Here is a 21,719-nt window from a genome sequence, read left to right on the forward strand (position 1 = left end):
AGGAGGAGAATTTCAGTATTTATTGATTACATAAAAACACGGTGTGTCTAGAATCAGTTTCCTGCTACTAAATGCAACCAGAGAAAACAGGCATGAAGGTATTTAACCACCATCTAAACTCAATCTCTATTTGAGTAGGGGGTGTACCCATGCCTTCTACCATTTTTAATACATCTTCCTTGTTTTCTTAATTTTCCATTGGCTTTCATGAAAATATCTGGTAATAATATCAGGTATTTATTCAGAAAAAGAATTAATGTAATATGCAAAGCAATTTAATTATTAGGTAACATAAATTTCATAGCTATCATAAAACTGTTTTCAGTGATTATAAATTTAAAAACTGGAGTAAAAGTTGTATTTTATACGTTTAAAAATTTCTGAGACCTTTTCTGTACAAAGGTTTATGTTAGAGTGGTTTTAGATTTACAGAAATGTTGTGAAAATAGCACAGAGGGCTCCCGCATTCCCCACATGCCTTTCCCTCTATTATTCACATCTTACATTTATGCACACCATGCCTTAGCGTGGCATACGGCGTGTAACGCTGTTACGGCTAATGAACCAGGACTGTGACCTTACTGTCAAGGCCCTACTTCTTTGAAATTTCCTTGTTTTCACCCCCCAGTGTCCTCTGTAGTTTCCAGGATCCCATCCCAGACGCCACATTGTATTTCATCACCGTGTCTCATCACGCTTCTCTTAGCTATGACCATTTCTCAGACTTTCCCTTTTTTTAATGACTTTGGCAGTTTTGAGGATTATTGGTAATTGGTAGAATGTTCTTCCGTTGGGATTATTCTGACGTTTTTCTCATGACTGTAGTGGGGTCATGGGTTCTGGAGAGGAAGGCCAGAGATAAATGCCACTTGACCACCTCACGTCAGAGAATCACAGTCAGCACGCCTTATCCCTGCCGCTGAGGCTGACCTTGATGGGCTGGCTGAGATGACGTTTATCAGGTTTCTCACCATAAGTTCCTCTCGGTCCCACTCTCCACACTGCACTCTCTAGAGACAAGTCACTATAAACAGCCCACGCTTAAAGGGTGGGGAGTTGTGCTCCTCCTCCTTGAGGGTTGAGTATCTACAGGGATTATTTGGAATTGCTCTAGACAGGAGATGCATCTATTCTTCTCCATTTATTTATTTATCCAATCATTTACTTAGGACCTCTCAGCTGGCAGAGCAAGGAATATATGTGCATATGATAACCCGTGTTGGAATGCATGCATTCATAAAGATTTCCATGCATAAGCATCTGTATCTTTGTTAAGCTAACCATGAGCTCTTAGTGATGTTGCGTCTCTAACACATGACTACATGGACCTTCCTAATTTCTCCCCTTGTCTGTCTGTAGATTCCCACTCCCGCAGGGACCCACCGTTCACTTACCTAGTTGTTCAGCCCCAGCGTACAGGGACAGCCACACAGGAACTGTTAACACATATCCCTGTGGGAAACAATTTTATCCACTAGAGCACAGTTTATTTTGCCTTTAATACTACAAGCTGCACTCATTTCCAAAATGATGAGTGTGAACCCCTTTTCTCCCCCATTTCAGTGAGATTATTTCAGACCTTGTATTACAGTAGATTCTTTGCCATAATAGGGTCTCCTGATCCCCTAAGAAGTTTTTAAAAATTTTCACACATCAAGTTGACTCTGCGCTGTAAATTTCCATGGGATTTGACAAGTGCACAGTGTCATGCACCCACCACTACAGTATCACACAGATCACTTCACAGACCTGAAGAATCCCCTGTGCTCCACCTGTGCAACCTTCCTTCCCTCCCTGTGAACACTTGGTCAACCAATGATCTTCTTACTGTCTCTACAGTTGTGATTTTTCCAGAATGTCATATAATTGGCATCACACAGGACAGAGTCTTTTCAGACTGTCTTTTAAAATTTAGAAATATGCATTTAAGGTGTGTCCATGTAATTTCATGGCTCAATAGGTCATTTATTTTTATCAGGATAAAATTCCATTGTTAGGAAGCACCACAATTACACTTATCCAGTCAAAATTATGCTAACCCTCCACCTTAAACAGAACCATGACTAGCTGAGGTGCTTGCTGAGGGCAAAGGTAGTAGAAGGTAGTTTTCAATACCAGTTACAACATGTGTCCAGCTGGAGAAATGAGAACTGTAATTGTATGAGGATTTCTTCCTTATTTTATTATAGATATGATGATGAGAGTCTTTGTTCCTTCTTGTATCCTCTTACGATCTAACATTAAGTTTATTAATAATGTAGACTTTTACGTCACAGCATTCAAGTCACAGTACATCAAGGAGAGGAGTGAATGTCACTTCAGGACTTAGTGTCCCCTTCCGAGGAAATGATCGTGTTATTCTGGGTTGCATGCAGGGTACTTGTTTCATCTCGGTTGGAAGTAAGACTTTACCGTCCTTGTTGGAGGGTTAAGGAGAAGAGTGTGAATGTCAAGTTGACAAGGGTGAACTGTGATGGTTAGTTTTCATGTGCTGACCTGATTAGGCCAGTTATTCAACCCGGTACCAAGTAATCGAATCAAACACTAATGTAGGTACTTCGGTGAGGTGTTCTGTAGCTATGGCTAACATCTACAAACAGTTGACTTTAAGTAAATGAGATTATTCTCCATAATGTGGGGAGCAGTGGGCTCATGCCATCAGCTGAAAGGCCTTAAGAGCAAACTGGGACATGTCTCTGATGATGGAATTCTGCTTCAAGATGGGAGCACCAAGTCCCTCCCATCCTACAGACTCTGGACTTCCAGGCCCCGCGATGGTGGCAGCCAACTCTTTGAAATGAATCTCTTAACACATGTATGTAGATATATGGGTATCCGACTGGTTATGTTCATCTGGAGAATCCCAATTGATACAGTTGTGTATGCCACTGAGATCCTATGGTTTCATCAGGAAGTATTAGTGTGACAATAACTGAATGAAACAGCATGTTTCTAAGTATTTCTGAAAATACATTAAGTACAGCTAATCAGTACCAGCAAGCCCAATGACATAAGCTCCAGGATATACTTTACACTAGGTATTTCTAAGTTACGCAATAAGAACTATGAGAAAAGAACTTGATTTTTTGCAATTGGTTTATTAACAAGATAAATTAACTAATACCTTCATGGAAAATTACAAAGAATTTCTTTTTCCCCACAAAACAAAAAATGTCTTTTGTTTTTCCTAGGGGTACATTCATTGCAAAAAATGAAGTTCTTTTCTCATAGTTCTTATTGCATAACTTAGAAATTTTAAAAACTGAAATTTTTAGGGCTTTCTCTATATGATTGTTTTTAAATAATTAATCTGTATTAAAATGTAAAGCAATAACAAATATACAATTCCAAAAGCTTTCATCTCTATATCCAAGGATAAGGAAAAACAGCTTACTGATTTATTAGTATTTAGTATAAGTCTTATCAGGGAAAAAATAAAACTTTTATGAAAATGAATTTCTTAAAAGGATTCTTAGAAAACTTCATCACTTAAAATATGGAGATGAGAAAAGTAATGCATAAGTAGCTTGGGTGGATAAGGATAAAATTCACTTTAATGTTTACAGAATCACAATATATAAATGTGACCTATCACGTTCCTGATCAATTTAGAATCCCCTTGACCAGCTCAGGGAGAAGCCGCACAGCATGGAAAAGTCCAAGCCTAAGGAAACCTGTTTCTACCATTTTGACACATGTGACCCAAGGAACAGTGCCAGCCTGGTCCCTGAATAGTGAGAGTGGAGCTGGATATTCCCGAGTACCCTCAGAGTACCACTTACATGTCATGGATCTTCAGACCTGGCCTCTGTGCAAAGGTCTTGCCTCCTATGATTAAACCTAAGACTAAGAAGTTAACTGCAACTGTTGTTGTCAATCATGCTGAGAATAGCACCAGATCCTGTTGATTAAACCTCACCTTTATAACCAAAACCGGGAAAGCAGAGTTAGACAAACAGTCAGACTCATGCATGTGGAAATACTACTTCTCTCAAAATGCTTCATTTGGTATGAGGTTGATGAGATAAAGAGAACTTCTTTCCAAAGCCACAACACGTGGGGATCTGAGACCTGAGCAGGTAGTTAGTAAGACAGCACAGAAAGCATCAGTGCAGATACACGTGGATTTAAATTACTTAGATACTCTCCAGAATGCTTTAGTGAGTGTAAAAAAGTCTCTGTCACACTCTGCTTACTATGACAGTTCAGTTTACTGAATGGAAAAATGTTGTCTGTTTATAGAACTTGCCCTAGGCTAAATTATAAAATATGCAAAATTTACCTTTCATATTTTGGGGTATCCCAAAGTCAAACCCAGCCTATACCCTCTCTACACGCTTTCACATCTTCTCGTGATGCCTTGACCGATTGGAAATTGATTAACTGCCCCCCCCCCAAAATAAAGTGGTTAAAGCAATAAGAGCAACAATGACACTTGCAGTCACTTGGGTTTGATTTTAGAGAACCTTCTGTATGTTCTGTGGTGGGTACCTTGGGGGCGAGTCTGTATGCATCGTTCCCCTTTCTATATTGGTTAAGAGAGTGCTTGGTTATTTTAAAAATGCCAACAAAATAGTGGCTTAAACAGGATGGCAGTTTGCTTCTGCCTCCTGTAAGGGCCAAGCCAAGCAGCTAAGAGGTGATTTCACAGGGTCTGAAACCCACCTGGCCGCCCTCAGCTCCTGTGGTCTGAGAGAGGTCAGCCTCTGCCCTCACGTCCAAATTCCTGGTAGGGCAGAGAATGGGAATTGAACACAGCACGTCCATCACATTTCATCCTTCTCATCACAGTGCCACACGCAGCAACACAAGGACAAGGAAAGCAGCCCTTCAGGGGCAGCCTGTGCGGAGCTGGCGTGGGTGTCCCGGGGAGGGGCCGGCAGCTAGCCCCCAGCCCTCAGCTGAGAACTCCCCTGTCCCCGCTTGCTCTGTCCCCTTAGAAAGAGACCTCCTTTTAAGGCCGTTTTTTGCAGGCCTTGAGATTATGGAAGGCATTTTTTGCACTTTTTAGTGTATATATATATATGTTTTTTTCCCCCTAAATGTTCTACCAGTTTTGGTCAGCTATGCTTACTCTGCTTGTGTGCAAAGTTGTCAAGAAGTTTTGGAATTTTCTGTCTCTCTCTGAGATTTTTTTTAAAATGAAACAACTCCAATCTCTTACTGATGTTTTGATAACTTACGGGGACTCTGAATATCTGCTCTGATTTTACAGCACTTGAATGTGTATTTAGGCAATTATGTCAGGTCCTTAAGTCATTTTTTTTTTTAATGCTAACTCATTTTCACCCAATCTATTTAGCTAGATTTTTATATTTCTGAGTGAATATTTATTTTTAATTATAGAGTTTTGATAATACTCCACGAAAAAGAGAAGAAAGTATGTTTCAACACTTAATACTTAGAAAAAAAAGAAGGAATTCTGGAAATTTATGAATACCACTGCAAGCCTACCAAATCAGAAATGAAACGAACAGGATGTTGAAAGAGGCATATGTGCCAAAGGGAGCCCTCCAAAAATCTCTGGAATGCCTATTTTGCAAAAATTATCTCCTCCTCCAAATCCAGAAAATGGATAAAATACGTGAAATTATGTACAAAGTTGTAAAGCCTTGTCGCTGTGCACAGAAATAAACCAGGAGAGGATGTATAAGTGGGTGTCGATGTTCGTGTGGCCACACGCTCAGCGTTTCTTCTTCCGCTCTTCCCCGAAGTTTTGATTGATGAAGATGCTGGCTTCACAGCGCCTAGATTTCACTACTCCGGCGCTTCAGCCACGCGCCGTTACCAGACCTCTAGCTCAGCCACCCTCTCTGTAGCCTCAGCTCCTGAATTCCGCACGCGCCGGGTCCATTCCACGCGGACGCATCCTATGCAGCTGGCTCAAGGCTCCTCCAAGCCCAGAGCTCTGCAAGGCCCCGTTTAAAGGCCACTGTCCTAGGTAATTGCTCTGGTCCCCGTGGCCCTTCGGGCCTGAAGTGTTCCAGGCAGAGGCCCTCACAGCGGGGCCAGAAAATCAAACCCCTTGTGCGCCTTATTGCAGTGACACTGTCCATCCACAGAGGCTTTGCAATCAGAACAGAAGATAAGCCACTGACCACACAAAATGCTAACAATACACCGAAGTCTAGTAATACAATTAAATAAATTGGAAAGTGCTGACACAATGTTGTTAGACATGGTTACTTATTAAGATCTTTTTCTATCACTCCAAAAATAACAACTCTGATATTCTAACTGAATGTTTAGATATTGAGGGGAAAATGTTTGATCACCATGTTATTTCAAAACAATTACCATATTTTTCTATAGTAAGAACAATACTTTCATCATCATGGTTTTAATATCCAGCCCTTGGTTTGAACAATAATGACAAGTTTTAACAGACATGCGATTTATCTTTTCCCTTTTCAACTATTGACATAAATCCTGCTGTGAATTTAAAGAGGGAAATGGAACAATATTAATGGCTGCCGTTGAAAATTCAGGGACTGACATAAATTGGAAAAAATGTTCTATTATTTTTCGAAAATGGCAAAACTTAAAGAAAAGAAATCTTCACTCGTTAAGAGGCCTAGGAGAGCAGTTGAGTTATACTTCAGAGAGAGGCAGCTCAGAATTTACTGTGCAAAGGAATGGCCTTGGGATCCTGTTAGCGCATCCCTGGGGGAACGTGAAGCTCCCGAGAGACAGTCAAGGCCCTCTGGTTCTTGGACCACACTTATCAGCAAGGCTACAGATGAGGAATCTGGCCCAAGGAAATATATGGCTTTAGCATCAAAGAGAGAGGTCTAGAGCATCTAAAAGGTGGTCAAAATATGGTAGAAGAGCGCTGGCAACTTCCCTTTCACAGAGTCCTTCACCATCAAAATAGCTCTTCTCCTGACAAGCTATGTATTTTAACACTAATATGTAAAATCATGGTTCACAGCAGGGAACACGTGCACTCAGCTCCATTTTATAAGAAAGAATATTATTATTTATTAATACTATTAAAAGGTGCAAGATATAATGTTCAAAACATGGAACAATAATTGCATGATGGTAATAATGAAAATAAATCTCTCACATAATATTGAGCAGAGTTTGCTGTGCTATACAGTAGGTCCTTGTTGGTTATTCATTTTATTTTATTTTTGTGTGTGTGTGGGAGGGGTGGTACGTGGGCCTCTCACTGCTGTGGCCTCTCCCATTGAGTGCGCAGGCTCAGCGGCCATGGCTCACGGGCCCAGCTGCTCCGCGGCATGCGGGATCTTCCAAGACCAGGGCACAAACCTGTGTCCCCTGCATCGGCAGGTGGACTCTCAACCACTGTGCCACCAGGGAAGCCTGGTTATTCATTTAAAACATAGCAGTGTGTACATGTCACAAACCGGTTCGTGATCAGACCTTTAAAGATTATCTCAATTTATGAATCCATCAAGTATCGAATCAGATTAACAGATAATAAAATGTTAAAAACAAGCATAGCCTTGACCATCATTTTCATCTAACCTCCTTGAATACTACTGAGGAAAGGGAGGTGCAGAAAAGTGGTATACATTCTCTAAAATTCCTCAGTTTTGTGCCCAAATTTGAAATAGAACTCAATATTATTAAACCTACATGAGCTCTTTCTCCTATCGTGGCTTAAATATTTCTTGAAGCACAGCGTTAGGTTTGTGTGAAACAGGAGACACATGTCACATTCATAACTGGAAAGACAAAGTATAAACATAATATTTGAAAGGAAATGTTAACTTTGTAGTAAAGGGGGTCTAGGTTTGAATCCAGGCCACTCACTTGCTGTCTAAGTAACTGTCAAATTATTTAAGTTCCCTAAGGTTTGTTCATCCACTATAATCTCAGGTTGATGGTCTCCACCCTGCCCCGGGAGAATGGGGGAGTTCAGTCAGGATATATAAGAGGTAATTAGGGTGCCCACACACCGTGGATGTCCAGCAGTGTTGATGAGAATGACATATGTCTCACATAGTAACAAATACAAATCAGAATATGGTACGCTTCTGCTTAGACTGACTCCAAATGCCATAAACAGGAATGCGTCACTGTCCACCGAGTGGCCTGAGAAGATCCAGGAACAAAGTGCAGCGCCTGAGCACTGAGTAATAAAGAACCTTAGCCCCGGGCTCCTGGCTCTCACCTCAGAAAGCAGAGCCCGACTCAAGAGCTTACAGGCTGGGCCACGTCGTAAAGATGGCAGAATAGGAGTTTTCTAGCATCTTTCCCCCAAAGAACACCAAGTTTGAGAAACACCCATGGATGAGAGTTCCTCTGTGGAAGTCTGGGGGTCCAATGGAGAAGTTCCCAGCAAATCGCTGGAGGGAAAAAAAAAATCCAAGACATTGGAGAGGGTCAGAGGAAGTTTCCCTTTACCCAGGTCACCTCTCCCCTAAGAGAGGTGCTTTCCAGGATATCACCAACGTACCATAGTAATAATAAAACTGATAAGTACTTTTCTCCAAGAGAAAAAAAGAAAAAAACAATGTGATCTGCCAGATGTTGATAGAAAACTGGATTACCAAGTAGATGCTATGCAATCCAAGTGTTTGGGATTAAATATATGTAATTATATATAATATGTGTGTGTATATATATATATAATTATATTAATATACATTTATATATGGTTGTGTAGTAGATATTTTGGAAATGATGATGGGTTGCCTGGTATATATTAATCACTGTCAAGTTTGCTGCCCTAGTTAGTGTGATGGGAAGAAACCCTGAAAGGTTGGGAGTGCTGATGGTATGTCTGTGTGGGATGTGTTGAGCGTTTCTGCGTGAATAGTAACACTAGTCAGTAATAGCTGTTGATTATCACATTCATTGAGATTTAGAATCATCATTAATTTATCCTAACAGCTCTTCCACACAAAGACTTATATTTCTAGGAAAGTTGTCTGGTTTTATTTTTTTTAACATGACCATTCAGTGAATTAAATGAGTACAATACAGTCAGAAAAATCTGTAACACATTCATGTACAAAGAGAGAAAAAAGCTTCACAGCGGAAGAGGCAGAAGTAAGACAATGAAAGCCCAGAGGTTTAAACTGGGACCAAGGACTGACAAAAGCCAATAGGAAGAACTAGAAAAATACTTTGAAATAAGATTTTTAATCTTTAATATTGAAGCTTTTTACCTTAAAATTTACTCCCTTGATGCTGAAAGATATTTTAAAAAGCGTTTAGGATGGGAGAAGTTGACAGACCACTCTGGGCTTTTTTTTCACACATTTAATTTAGAACACATTTGTTTTCATATTTCTTTTAGACATTTGTGTCGTATTTTAGACTGATTCACAGAATCACTCTGAGATTGGAAAACATTACCATCATGGATGCAAGATTAGCTCAAATCAAACTTTCCTGAAAAAAATTATCACACTGGGAGCAACAAGAGACACAGAGATGCAAAAACTGGAGCTAAGCCAGGGTTTTATCGTGTGATAACATGCAAAGCAAGCGGATTGGGGACCCCAGAAATGCCAGCGGGTTACAGCATGCAGACGCAGAAAGCGGGATGCATAGAGCAGTGTAAGGTCCAGCCCTGTCCAGGTGTCAACTGCATGCTGGCCAGTCCAGCAGGGGCAGAGCAGGCCCCGGAACGGAGAGTATGAATAGAGTAGAAAAGTGGGAAACCCAGAGCCACTGTCCAGCAGGGGCGACTCCACGGATCAAGGCGGTGAACTCAGATGAAGACTGAGCACAGAGTAGGGTGAAAGGCATGACTATTTGGGGAAATCTTGACAGTCACGTACCCAGGGAAGGAACTAGCTGACAGCTTCAGTTACGACAGCAGAGGTGAAAGGGAAACATTTCTGCAGTGGGAAAGAAGGCAGAACAGATCAAGTTCACGACGTGGCAGCTCCGTGGGGTGATGTGTCTGTGGATGGTGGCCGAGGAGGGTGGCGGGAAGGCACTTCTGAGGTCACGTAATGCCAGCACACGAAGCTCTTAAATACTGAGAGACAAAGGGTGTCCGACTGTGTGCAAATTCACGTGCAATGACAGGAAATACCAATGTCTGGCAGGAAAATGTTCTATTGTCGCACCTGATGGTTTGAGCTTGAAAAAGTTAATCGAGGCTTAAAAAACATTTCTGTATCTGCATAGAAGTTGGTAATTTTTATAATTTACTGACTGAATTTGAAATCTGTGAAAAATAACATGGCATTAGCCCAACACTGCTGAAGTAAACCATCCTTTCTACACCTCCAGCAGTGTCATTTCATAGTTACAGTGATTTCAATTATCCACATAATCATTACAGGGAGAATTCTTAAAAGAATGAAGTAGTTAGGAAAGTTGAACGAAGTATTATTGGGTCAGCATTTCCTAAGCCCTAAATCACTGCAAAGCTCATCAGAAATCTTGAAAAGTGAACTGGGGTCCTGGGCTAATTGTCTCCGGAATCGCCCACCTGGCTTCATGGCCTTTCTCTCTCTCAGTGTGTCAAAGGCAAACATGGGACTGGTTCCCTTCTACTGTGTTTGAGGGTTTCCTGACGACACGTGGAGATAAATGGTCTTGACTTTTGCTTTTATCCTCATTAGGTGAGTGAGGTTAAAACAAAACAGAACAAAACTTGCCCTGCTGAGCAGGAAGCAGACACAGGAGTATATGAGCATCCCTGAAACGAACTGCAAGTGACCAGCAGCACAGCTTGCGCGGCAACGCTAAGGTTTCTCTAACTTCTGTTCCTATCAAGTTCAAGGTGCTTTTGAAACTAGCCCACAGCCCCTCGAGGAGGCGGGTCCCCCACTGCTGGCCAGTATAGCAGCCCCACCCCCAGCACAGGCGGAGCCTGCCGCATGGCGGGCACACAACAAATACTGGAAAGAGGCCTCACGTTATGTCAGGGCAGCTGGAAAAGGCTGGGATAGGCTATGGATAGGCTGGGCTTTGGATTTTAAAGGACCAAGCAAGTACCTGAGACAACAAAAACAGAGGAAGCAAGCACGGCTTCTAACCACACACAAATACCAGGGCTCCAGGCAACCGCAGGGAAGTGGCAGCTCCTACAGCCCAGCAATTACTGATGGTTGGCTTTCGAGTTCACTGTATGGTTTCCTCTTATTAAGCCTAGTTTGTCCATTTTTAAGGAATACAAGATTAAATTGCTTGATGTCCCTTAAAATCACGTCACTCAGCACTTACTAACGTACTGGAAAACATCGTAGGTGCCAAGAGAAAACCACTCTGGAAATGCAGAAAAACATGACTGTGCTGACGGGACATGATCGAGAGAGGAGGGCGGGGAAGCTGTTCCAGAGTCAGGGCTCGCCAATTTCCCTGAGGTCGGCCTACTGCACAGAAGGCGATGTTAATATGCAAATATAAAATCTATTCATCTTGGGAATGGGAAGAGTAGTGATCATCCCCCAACACAAGGAACATTTATATTGATTCTGGAATGCGATTCTGAACCGACCTTAGAGCCTGGATGTGCCTGATGCTCTGAGAATGCACATCACTTCAGAGCAGGAAGAAAACATGTCTCAGAAGCAGTACGTAGACTTCGTCTGCCATTTCGAGGCAGCCGCGCTTAGCACACTGATTGGCTCCTACCTGCCCGGGCAGCATGGGGGGGCAGGGGTGCAGCAGGTGGGGGGCAGAGTCCTGCCCCTGGGGGTCCTGGCTGAGAAGACCCGAGGGAGAAAAGCAGCTCCCATCCGTGCGGGCTGTGCGTGACGGGGCCCTGAGCCCTGTCGCCGAGGGAAGGGCCATGCCTGGCTGCCCAGCGGCTGGCAGCGCAGGGAAGGAGAGAATCCCCGTGAGGAGGTGAAGCCCATCCTGAAGCAGCGAGGCTTCCAGGCTGGCTCTGGGTGGAGGGCTGCTGGGAAGAAGAGGTGCGTGTGCTCAGCACACGCACATGTGCGTATCCGACTGTGGATGGGACGGGAGCACAAAGCTCCCACGGTGATGCTTGGCCCACCAAGGCTGGGAAGCCAACCCGGGCTGGCTCGTCCTGCCACGGCCCCTGGAGGTTTGAACCAGCTGTGGGTCAGGCCCTGTGCAAACGCCACCCGAATGGAGCCTCGTAAGAGTTACCTTCTACTTGTGAAGATGAGGAAACGGGCTCTCTCTCAAGGGTAGAGCAATTGCCCAATATAACACCACATTGATGTTTATGGTAAAACTGAACCCTTCCTTTGGACTCTAAACCCCTGGTCTGTCCAAACAGCACTGAGGTGCGCCCTGGACACCTGCTCCTTCTTTGGTGTGAAGGGCAGACGAGTCTGGAAGTCTGGCTCCGAACGACCCGAATCTGTCCCCTCAAGGTGGGGACCAAGCAGGCATTTGACCTCAGCTCCCCCCACACCCCCAGGCTCCCTCACAGACATGAGTGGAAGAAATAAGCCCCCAGACGGTGGCAGCCCGCGCGATTCCAGAACCGTGAGACAGAGAACAGCAGTGGAGGCATCCCGGCAGCAGGAAGGCCGGGCCCAAAGCAACCTGGCAAGGCTGCAAGAGGAGAGACGGAGGAAACACAAAACCCTTTTGCTCCACTGAGACTTGAAGGGAAGGAATCTGCGTTCTTACCTTACCATTGTAGGATGCAAATATGCTTTCCAAGGACCAGGTAAACCCCTTGTCTCTGGCTCTCAAGACCTGGCGATGCCTCCCAGTTCCCTGGCCTCGTTCCTCCCTAATGTGAAAATACATAGAAAGACAAGGCTTGGGAGCTCACCTAGGACGATGTCTACTTGAGGATGTATCCAGTTGGCTTTGGGGGAGAGAAATGAGAGAAACCTCTTTTTTTCTTTTACATCAGAGCACGTAACTCCATTATTACAGAAACAACTGGCGACAGATCTCATCCATACGGTAGGTGAGAATGTTTCTTGAGAAGTGAAAGCAAATATCCCCTAACGTTATATCAGCTATTTCCATGGCTCATGAGGCCAGGGCTTTTCACAGGCTCATGGGAAATGCAGGCATGGTTTATTTCCCCACAATCCTATTGAAAAGTATGTATGCATACATGAATATTTGCGTTTCCATATCTTATCCATGTAATAGAATTGAAAGCTCTTTGAAGGGCCCATAATGTCAGACTTCTGTGTAATGAAGGAAGGAAGGAATGCATATTTGCTCTAGAGAGATTCAGGAGATACAAAGATGAACAATGTGTGCTCTCACTCTCAAGGATCCCACAGTTCAGGGTTTTGTTTGTTCACTTTTGTACATAGCAGGAGTTCAGAATAATTAAACACAATTTGATTTGATAACGCAGTTGTTGTTAAACTAAAAAAAAAGATGGTTAGAATTAACTCAGTGGAAAGAGCTGCCAGGCAAATACAGATAAAATAAAAGAAGGGTTAAAAATATCAACCCAAAAATCTACTTGAAAAGACATTATTTTATGTAAAGAAATTCCTGGCATATCAATATAAATAAAAGTGTACCACAATATAACACTGAAATACTAAAAAGGAAACTCGTATGAATATAAGAAAACATGGTCATTGCACACTTTGACTTTTGTCTGAATTTGAAAAACAATTAGAAAATAAGCCTAAAGTCAAAATGAATATCTAATGGAAGTCAATTTCTAGCTGATATAATATGTACCCAGTATGCTCAGTTCCTTATAGATCAAGAATATATACTTTAAATTGTCAGGTGTGGCACACCGGAAGTACGATTCAGAGTGCAGAGCCAGGATCCCAGAGGGCAAGTCCAAGATCCCACAGGGCAGAGCCAGAAGGTCAGAAGGAGGAACCAAGGTCCCAGAAGAGAAACACAGGACCACAGGGAGCAGAGTCAAGAGCCCCTTGGTTCATCCCAGGCCCTGTACCTGAACCTAATCAAGGCACCAGTGAGGCGCGTCCCGCTGGCTTTCGGAATTGCTCTGGGCAGTGAAAGCTGTGGGCCCCGGCGCCCCTGCCCTGGAACGGGAGGGTCTGCCGCGCTCTTCACGTGCCCCCGCCACCGGGTAATGGTCATGGAGGAGGCGAAGGTGACGGCTCTCTCTGGTGCAGAAAGTGTTAGTTTCCTGGGGCTGCCGTGACAAAATTCCAGGCTGGGCGATTGACCATCAGAGATGGATTTTCTCACGGTTCTGGAGGCTGGAAGTCTGAGAGCAAGGCATCGGCAGGTTTGGTTTATCCTGAGGCCTCTCTGCTTGACTTGCAGGTGGCCGCCTTCTCCCTGTGTCCTCACGTGGTCTTCCCTCTGCGTGTGTCTGTGTGTCCAAGTTTCCTCTCCTTGTAAGGACAACAGTCGGACTGCGTAAGGGCTCACCCTAATGGCCTCATTTAAACTTAATCACCTCTTTAAAGCCCATCTTCAAAACAGTCATATTCGGAAGTCCTGGGAGCTGAATTTTGAGCCGATGTCATTCAGCTCATAACAACATCCTTCTGAACCAGACAAGGAATCAACCATGAGGAGCCTTATATAGACCTAGATGTGAGCTGGGTGATTAAATCTTGACCTGGGGCAATAATGGGATGAAACTTTGGAGAGTTTGGGGGAGAGGTGAGTGGATTTTGCTTGTAGGAAGGATGTTGTGAATTGTGCTAGCCAGAGGGCAGAATGTGATAGATTATATCATCCAAAAATTGGCCACGGCAACAGTTCTGTTCCCACATGCTCTTCTAGAACCCTGCCACCAACATCCAGGGGTGGAATCCATTTCCACTCCCCTCGAAACTGGGTGTGCGTGTGGGGACAGCTCAGATAGAAGGGACAGAGGGACGCTGTGTGTTTCCTTGGTGACACCTGACAGGCGGGTGGCTTCATCCTGGCTCTCTCTCTCTCTCTCTCTGGTCACTTTGCCCTGGGAGCCCAGTCACCACGTTGTGAGGCTGCTCCGGCCACAAGCTGGTGTGTCAGACTGAGGAGTGAACGAGTGAACCTTCCGAGGGGGCCGGGGTCAGCCTTCAACTTGCCCACCTCACTGACCTCTGCTCGAATTGAAGATCTTTGAGCAAAATCAACCTTGCTGTGTTGTTTTAAGCCACTAAGCTGTGTGGAATTTTTAAACACTGAGATTTTTTGTGTGTTTTCAAAAATGACCATCTATCAAAATTCATAGAAAAATATCAAATTCAGAGTATAGCACACTCAACCAACGGACTTAGAGTAAAGCAGTAAACCCCCAACCTAAACCTTCTCAGACAGAAGGTGAACTGCCTTTGCCATTGTCGTTTATGTACTGTCTTTTGGAAGACTGTCATTGGAGACCAGGCCATTCTGTCAGAAAGAAGACAGGCCAGCTGCTCAACTCTTATCACTTCCTCAGGGCTTGAACGCCAGCCACCCCGATCTCTCCACTCTACTTATTGATGTCTTATTCCTGACTCTGCTAGCCTGAGAAGCGTGTGCGTTCATCACTACCGTGAGGGCGTTAAGGCCCAGGGCTTCAACTCTATTAAGCCTAGAACATAACCTGATAAAAAAATGTGCATCTCATATATACTGAGTAATCACTATTTTTTTATTTCAAAAATCCATAGGATCATTGCATTGCTTTTCATTATCTGATAAACTCACTATATTAACTGGATATGGTGATCACATAAGAGTCATAAATATAATTTAACCCATGATTAAAGTAATTTTTATAAACCTACAGATGAAACATAGTAAAAGAAAATATTTCCTAAATCTGATATACTTTGCTATTTGTTTCCTATTTACACTTATTCATTAAAAAAACCCAGTGCAGCATTAGTATCCTGTTTAAAACAGTTTTCTTGGGTTTACCTTCTTTGGATTTTGCAATCCTTTGAAATTTTGTTTTTATGGTTAAAGTAAATCAACCGTTAATTGCTTTCAAACATCCTAATATTCATGTCACTGGCTATTCTTTCGGAAACATCTCAATTCACTATTCTATCCTTAAGATGTAGTTTCATGAACTTTTTGACACAGAAATCATGGTTCTGACACTAAGTTTTCCATGTAGCAGCTGGCTCATAAACGACTTTTTAATTAATGCCATGTAACCTCGTTACTCAGTGCTGATGGCATCCTTGTCTATCTTTCCCATCTTCTAGTGTAGGATTGAAAAATCTTCACTCACTGGGAGGTTAAGCTCCTTCAAGTCTAACTGAGTGCGATCCCTCTGACTGGCATAAAGCCATTAGAAATTACTTTGGATTCAACAGCAAGGCAGGAAAGTTTCAGTGACAAAATTTTGTGTGATTTGTGTGTTTCTTGGCTTTTCTGGTTTTGATCTCAATTTTGTTTCCTGGAAATAAAATCCCAGGCAGTTTTGCCTGAAGAAGGACTTGGGCTTAATCCAGAGCCATCATGCTGATGGGTCGGTCAGAGGCTCCAGGCAGACCACTCGGCATCTCTGGGACCCGCTGGCTTCAGCTCTGAAGGATGGATTAGACCAGAGGATATGCCGGTCCTTTTCCAGCACTGAACTACTAGGGCTCCCCAACTCCCAGCCACCCAGCCTGTGAGCCTGTTTGGATGTGAGACAGGATTCCAGTCTCAGTTTCTACACTTCCTTCCATGGGGAGAGTTCGACCTCTTTTACCTTCGTTCCCATGTCTCATGTGGGGTAACAAGGTCTGCTGTGCCTGTTTCTTGTTACAAATGATTGCAATGAAATCACAGGATATGATATATCGGAAAATATTTTGTTCAGACACACAAGATATTAATAGTCCCTGAGGAGAGGAAATATAATATAAAGAGCTCAATTATAAATATGAAAAGAGAAAACAGAGATTAAAGTAGCATATTTTATGGCAAAGTGGAAGGCTTAAACATAGTCTAGCGAGAATGTACAGATGGCGCATTAGAGCATCAGATGAAAGACTGATTCCTTTCCTTTTACAGGTTAAGCAAATATGAAAAGATGATTTTGCCTAGACCCCTTCATATAACTATGTCTGTAAGACAATATGTATACACGTGAATAAAAATTATGTTCTCTCTTCTACTGATATGTTTATACTTGTTACAAATTGTCGTGGAGTCACAAATTAACATATACTATATCTTGAAGACACAGAAAGTCTGGGACTTAGTAAACAGAATGGGCTCATCACCACATGAGGTATTATTCATGCACTGTCTTGTAACAAAACGACTTAAAAATGAGAATATAAACGTATCATTAAATGACAACTGAGTCAATTTTGTCTATAAGTATTGAGTTAATCCATATACAGTTGCTGATACTGAAAAATTTGGGGCTGAGAAAAATGGAGCTTTGCGTGTTTCGACCTTATAAAATGGCGCTCTAATTAATAGCGTTTAGCTTTATTTAAAAAACACACACACACAAAAATACAGAGAAAAATATGCAAACTATCCAGATACAGCTTGTTAAGTGCTTAAAACCCGTGTTTTCTAAATTCTAATGACGTGGGCTAGGCCAAAATACGGATCCATTACGTACACGTTGAGAAAGTAACTCCAATTCTACTGTGTTTCTACATAAGACATACACACACTGAAGAGTTTTGCCCGAAGTTAAGACAATGGGAAATTATGTGACTGGTTTTAATTCTCATGGGCACTTCTCAAATATTTTGAATGAGCCCACAGGGAAAAAGTACAACACACACGATCGATGCTAACATGTCTAAACACATCTGGAAAGCAGTGCAGAGCACGGGTTTCAGAAGGTAAATGAATTAGGACATTGAAGGATGTCCCGGGGGGTATGGTCAAAGTGCAGTGTGTCTACAGCTGGACGACACATCAACTGAACATGACTCTCATCTTGCCCCTGTGTCTCACCACTTTCACTAGTTTTTAATGACTTTTATGGAGAAACAGAAAGAAATAAGGATAGAGAAATATAGTGCAAAATACATGTTTTATGTTTCATGTTTGATTTCCGTGGAAATTTGTTTTCCCCACTTGTATGGAAAGTCTGTGAGAGCTCAGAGTTCATTTCCAGTTTTGTAAGAGCAGATCAGTAGTGAGAAGATGGGGAAAAACATTTGTTTTTGCATCAGTAACAAGCAACATAAGACTTCTCTTGCTATAATTGATTACTACCAGGTTTAGGTCTATCTAGCCAAAACAAGTAAGATAAGTTTACACAAACACCACCATGAATGAGCATTTGTTTTTTCAAAGTTATTTTTAACTCATTTGGACTGACGTTCTTCTCTAGTAACATGTGTTTCCTTGGTTTCTCTTCCAACTTGTGTGGCTTCAGTTTTGTTTGGGGAACAGAGGTGACAGATTTCAGGCAACCTAGAAGGTGACGTGATGGAGCCAATGAATGTACTGTAAGTTTTGGAGCCAAAACACCTCTTTCTAAATATATTTCTGGTTTGTCTACCTTAGCAAAACAGTCCTTTCTACCTATTGATTTACATGTTAAGAACTATTTTTTTGCAATGCACAGAGTAAATTAGTTTCTGGTCAACTATGAAAATGTCTTGTCTTTACAACATAGTATAGAAACAAGCAGGACAATTATTGTTCACGTAAAGCACACTGATGTTTTCTTCTATTGAACGTGCGTGTGTGTGTGTGTGTGTGTGATCAACAAGATAAATACTGCGTGTTTTCACAGTTGTCTTTAGATGTTTAGTTTATCTTCCAGTAGGTGGCAGTCTGTGATGTTAAAAGGGTACATGGTATTATTCTGGACGCTTTGAAATTACTCCATGTAGAACTGAAATGAGCAGAAGAAAAACAAATGCCTTTTATAGCAGCCTATTTATTCTGTGGAACAAAAACGAGTTGTGTGTTTATTGTCGTTCTGCATGTAATGACAAGATCGCTACTGTACAAATAGTGATTATGCCATTTTGGGGTCCAGACTATAAGGGTAGTTTGGATGAAGGGAAGTTGAAAATCACAGTATTTGGGAGAGTATGTTTAATCTGAGAATACAGAAATGGTACTCATGGAAAACTTAGTTTTTGGAAAATGGTCAGTTATTTTACTATTTTCTAGCATAGCTAAGAATGAATGAAAAGGTAACTTTATTTACATTTAGCCTATTATAATTCTACAACGACAAGTATCTTGTTATGTTATGTATGTATCTATGTTATGTATCGAGGGTTATTCAGACTCTCAATATCAATTACCATTACGAGGCAAAAATGACAATCGTCACCTCCAAACTGGTACCACTAATCCTTGAGCCCAACCCTACTGACATTCATTTTCCTGTAATACAGTAAATCCCATTCATGTGGGGACAGAATTAAATGATTAAGCTGCTCTACTATCATGTTTGCTCTCCAACTGTGTGCTTTCTTCCTCCCCTCCAGTCACATTTTGTTCTCTGTTGTGGGTCTTGTTCTTTGTGGCAATCCTCACCTAAATTCATTTTCTGCATGGATCAGCTTTCACTATTCAATGGGGTAGCAAGCAGTAGATACTCGAATAAACACTTGTTGAACAAATTAATATAAATGTTCGTTGAATAAATAATATGTTAGATTGGCCTAATGTTTTGCATAGAAAGGAATATAGCAAATATTCATTAAACTTCAAGCCTGATTATACAGATGGGGAAGGAAAAAGTCCCATTTATGGAACAGAGAAAAAAATATTAGAGATTGTTCTTCTAATTCTTATTTGTCCCTGTTTGAACTCCAACACATTCACTGCCTTTTTATATAATACTGATCACTTCTCAATGTGCCAGGAGGAGTACTCAGTTTTATATTTCTATAGTTAAAAAAAGAGAGAGAAAGAGCCCAATCTCTCCAAGGAAGCTTGGGACAGACCCATCTCTATCTGTGCTGCCTTGCATTGAGCTGGCAAACTGTTATTTAGCCACAAACAAACAAAAGACAACAACAAACAGTTGCAGCAATAAAAAACTCAAATAACTTCAACCTCTTTGCTTTCATCCATGACTGTCCCACATTTGCAGGTTTGAATGAGGTGAATCAAGCCTCGGTTCAAGAGTAAAATATCATTCTTTTGTGAATAAGTGCAGTAATTTCTGCTCTAAATTGAATCCTGTCTACTCCGTAATCAAACTCATTCAACAAACTGAGCACCTACTTTAAGTAGGAAGCGTTTTATATTTCAGCGACACTGCAGAGACAAAATCAACCTCTCTGACTTACATAGTGTGTTATTTTTAACCTACTTACAGTCGATGGACCAGTGAGACTGACCAATGCAAACACTGGTTGAAACTCAGTTCTGTTCTCAGTTAAGAAAACAAAACGGAGATGATGGTATGATTACAAGTCACATGCTGTAAGTTTATTACAAACATGTAAAATCATTGGAAGGCTTTCATGCATAAATATTTTAATTGTGGAATCAGAAACTGAAAGGTTCTGAGGGTAACATACGAGATTCAAAAGCAGGGAACAACAAAGGTAAATGCTGCTCAAAAGTACTTTATTAATCAGTCAATATATTGAGAACGACACTGTTTTTTAATAACTCTCAATAAATATGTTGTCAGTACTTTCCTGTGTGTGGCTAATAACCCATCAGTCACCATCCCTCCAGGTGGCTTGATGTCCTTCTACAAGACAGGCAGACTTTTTGAAAGTAAAGGATTTGGGGAGAAAGAACTGGGCTGGACTCCTGACTCTGCTGCTCTAGACACATAAGCTAACCTGCCAATCTCCTTCTTAAGTTAATAGGCTTTGTTTAGGGGAGCAGTGCTAGGTTTAGAGAAAAGCCGAGCAGAAAGCACAGAACCAACATCCCTCCTCACCGGAGTCTCCCCTGTAATTAACACCTTGCATGGGGTGGCGTGTTTGTTGCAGTTGATGATGATACATGTTTAAATAAAGTCCTTAGTTTATATCAAGGTTAAGGTTTTCTCTTTGTGTTGTACATTCTGTGGGTTTTGACAAATGCATAATGTCACGCACCTACCACTACAGTATCATACAGAGTATCTTCAGTGACTACAGACCCTGTGCTCTCCTGGTCATCCCTCCCTCCCACTCCTCAAGCCCCTGGAAATCACAGAGCTTTGTAGTGTCTGTATAGTTGGAATCATACCATACATTCCCATTTCGGGCTGCATTTTTTTTTTTTTTTTTGCGGTACGTGGGCCTCTCACTGTTGTGGCCTCTCCCGTTGCGGAGCACAGGCTCTGGACGCGCAGGCTCAGCGGCCATGGCTCACGGGCCCAGCCGCTCCGCGGCATGTGGGATCTTCCCGGACCGGGGCACGAACCCGCGTCCCCTGCATCGGCAGGCGGACTCTCCACCTCTGCGCCACCAGGGAAGCCCTCAGGCTGCATTTTTGTTCTTAACAATAGGCATTTAAAATTCCTCCCTGCTGTTCTGTGGCCTGATAGCCCATTTCTTCTCATCACTGAACACTATTCCATTTTACGAATGTACCAGTTTGTTTATTCACTCTTCTACTGAAAGACGTTCTGGTAGCTTCCAGCTTCTGGCAATCACGACTAGAGCTGCCATGAACACTAGTGTGCAGGTTTTTTGTGGAAGTAAGTGTTCCACTTACTTAGGTGCATATCAGGAGTATTAATGCTGGATCCTATGGTAACAGGATGGTTAGTTTTGTAAGAAATTGTCAAAATGTCTTTGGTCTTCTTGATTTTTATCCACTTTGACTCTGCCTCTCACTGGTGTATTTCATCCACTCACAGTGGAAGTCACTGGGGATACAGCGGGGTTCAGAGCTGCCAGACAGACACACCTCACCACGTTGTGCTTCACTTTACTGCTCTTCAAATAATACTGTCCTCCTACAAATTGAAGGTTTGTGGCAACCCTGTGTCATGAAAGTCCGTCCTCACCATTTTCCCAACAGCATTTGCTCACTTC

At 42.2% G+C, this 21,719-nt stretch overlaps 1 protein-coding gene across 6 annotated transcripts in view; it reads right to left on the reverse strand.

Moving 5' to 3' along the window:
* SNTG1 (syntrophin gamma 1) overlaps positions 1-21,719 on the reverse strand; it is a 476,492-nt gene that overhangs the window by 209,475 nt on the left and 245,298 nt on the right. Inside the window, exon 3 of one of the 6 annotated variants that reach the window (XM_067712365.1) lies at positions 1,395-1,452. The exons of 4 other annotated variants lie outside the window; for them this stretch is intronic. The gene's annotated coding sequence lies outside the window, so the exon portion shown is untranslated. Of the gene's footprint in view, positions 1-1,394; positions 1,453-9,761; positions 9,899-21,719 lie in introns of those variants that run through there. One more of the 6 variants, XM_067712366.1, reaches the window with a different exon arrangement.

This window comes from Pseudorca crassidens, chromosome 17, assembly GCF_039906515.1.
Source record: "Pseudorca crassidens isolate mPseCra1 chromosome 17, mPseCra1.hap1, whole genome shotgun sequence".
Lineage (NCBI taxonomy): Eukaryota > Metazoa > Chordata > Mammalia > Artiodactyla > Delphinidae > Pseudorca > Pseudorca crassidens.